The sequence below is a fragment of the Brassica oleracea genome, unplaced genomic scaffold, assembly GCF_000695525.1.
Source record: "Brassica oleracea var. oleracea cultivar TO1000 unplaced genomic scaffold, BOL UnpScaffold02124, whole genome shotgun sequence".
Classification (NCBI taxonomy): Eukaryota; Viridiplantae; Streptophyta; class Magnoliopsida; order Brassicales; family Brassicaceae; genus Brassica; species Brassica oleracea.
Genome location: NW_013618655.1, coordinates 1 through 2597, shown reverse-complemented (window position 1 = coordinate 2597; position 2597 = coordinate 1). Strand labels below are relative to the sequence as shown.

The 2597-nt window shown below is 40.0% G+C and overlaps 1 pseudogene; it reads right to left on the bottom strand.

The window, feature by feature from the left end:
- Positions 1-3: 3 nt before the first annotated feature.
- On the bottom strand, positions 4-1829 carry LOC106321601 (annotated as a pseudogene).
- Positions 1830-2597: the final 768 nt, after the last annotated feature.

The window sequence follows — 2597 nt, the reverse complement described above, 5'->3', positions numbered from 1 at the left end:
TGATTCCTCTTCCTTAGCCGCCTCGATCTGAGCGACAATCTCTGATAGTTTTCTATTTGCTGCTTCCTCTACCTCATGTGCCTTCTTGCTTAGCTCATAATACTCCACCACTGATACTATTATGCATCTTGGTGAGCTACTAACGTCTTCAATTTTCTTACCACATTCAGTCTCCTGCAATGCTTTTATCGCAGCTAAGGCGAACTTCTCAGAAGCTTTAGCAGCTTCCATTTCCCTTTTCTATTGCAGTGACTCCTGTTCTCGCTTCGTCTGACTCTTCCTTCGCCTTTCTCAGCGCCTCTCGAGCAGCCAAGGCAAGTGACTTTGCCTCCTCTGCTTCTTTTTTAGCTTCTTGCAACTTCTTGGCTATTTCTTTGCATCCCTCCTCTCTCGCTTCTTCGCTGTTTCTCTGAACTGAAAGTTCTTCTCTATATTTAGTTTCTGAGAGATCTTTATTCTCTCTTTCAAGTTCAGACTGTAATGATCCAACAATTATCTTCAACGTCTTCACCTCGGAATTCGCTTTCTCGATGTTAGATTTAACTTCCTCAAGCTCCTTCCTCGCGGAATCAACCGCTGCTTGAATGTCACTGTTGTTTCTCTTATCGTTCGAGTCATTGTAAGCAGGTATCTCGGCCCTCAGGTCTTGCTGAAGTACAGAGGCAGTCTCTAGTTTGATTTTCACATCGTCTGCCGCGTGAATCTCTTGTCTAAGCCTCTCGATCTCCTCTTCCACCATCTTCAGCTCCTTTTCGCGGTTATAAAGGTCCTGGTCCCGAGCCATGGCTGCATCGAATTTCTTCTCTTCAGCTTCGAGATGAGCCGCTTGAGCTGACTCCAATAACTGCTTAGTAGCAATCACCTCTATAGTCAAATCTGTCATCTGCTTTCTTCTCTGCCAATTGTTTTTCTTTCAATAAAGATTCATATTCATTAGTGACCGTTTCTATCTCCTCTCTTAAGTTTCTTAGCTCGGAAACCGCTGACGAATGCCTCTCTTTAGCCACCTGGATCTGCGCTTTGGCTGCTACGCTCGACTCGTCAGCTATCCCTTGCTCCATTTCCTCCACACGCAGCTTCGCAAGATCAGAGTCTTGTTTCGCTTGTTGCTCCTCTTTCTCAGCCTTTTCTAGCTCGAATTTTAGCTTTTCTACGATACTCCTTGTCCTCTCGAGCTCCATCACCACCTGCTCCTTCGCCTCTTCCGCCACAACAGCCTGTTTCTTGTACTCAGGCATATCCTCTTGTATCTTCTCAAGATCTTGATCCACCGTCTTTCGTCTCTGGAAACAATCATATCCAATCCAAGACTTAAGTAGAATGAACCAAAAAGTAAAGAAACCAAAAGCAGTTTAATACCTCTATTGTCTGAATTTTATGTGCTTTCCAATCTGTGATCCCACCAAACTTGGAAACCGCATCCTTGACGGACTCGAACGGCGCAGTTGTATCGATCAAAACAGGACTCGTGGGTGACCCAAAACGTGGGGATCCAGAAGTTCTCGGATGCACAAACGCTCTTGGTGAGCCAGGAACTCGAAGACGAGAGAGACCCACATCTTGGCTTCCTCTAGGTGAATCCGGCAAACTAATAATCCTTGCATCTTCTATGCTGTCGATTCTAGAGTCTAGAGAAAACGAGTCCTCGTGGTTTGTCATGACTCTTGGCGCAATGTAAACCTTTGGTGAGACTGCTTCAGCAAAAATATGTTGATCTTCTTGAGGTGGAGCATGCTGAGACTCAAGAAATGGATTGTGGTCTGGTAAGAGATTTGGTGTCTCTCGTCCATCTTCCATGGTTAGGAGATCAATAATGGATGAATCGAATTCGAGACTGTTATTGAAAAGTCGTTGGAAACTTTATCATCATCCACCATTGTCACGAAACTGCAAATTAATTACCAAGATTTCACAATTACAAAAATCAATTCATGATACGAATCTTGTTCATTGTATTTGTTTATCAAAATAACACATGTGGTACCTTCATAAAACATGCAACAAAGTGCGAGAAGAATCTTGTGGGTAATAAGCGCGAATTAATTTAACTTTAGAAGAGATATTAACGAAGCCCTAATCTTTAGATTATCTGAAAATGAAAAGAGACAGAAGAAGAGAAAATCATCATCAGAAAAAAAATTTCAAAACAGAAAAAAAAAACACCAACAAGGCGTGGAAGGCACGCCTCTCATTCTCATCTGTTGGTCTTTAAAACCTCTTTGTTTGGTTTATTTTGGTCAGCAAAATATATCCAAGTTTATTTTGGTCAACAAAGTATATTGAACTTGTGAGTTAATAACTTAATATGGTTGTTGAATTGATACTTAAGCAGTTATCATATTCTTCAGTCATACTTAAAAGACTCAATTTACCATACATACCAATAGGTTAAAAGTTAATTAAAGACAGTACTTAAACTGAAGAGAAATTGCTCTTCATATATATATATATATTTCATATATATTTCATATATACAAATATCTTAAGGGAAAATCAAAGTTTTTACTTTGAAAATTATACTATTATTTAAGTTTTTTGAAAATACACTTATGTATATCTGAATTTACTAAATTATCCATACTGAATATCATTATCAA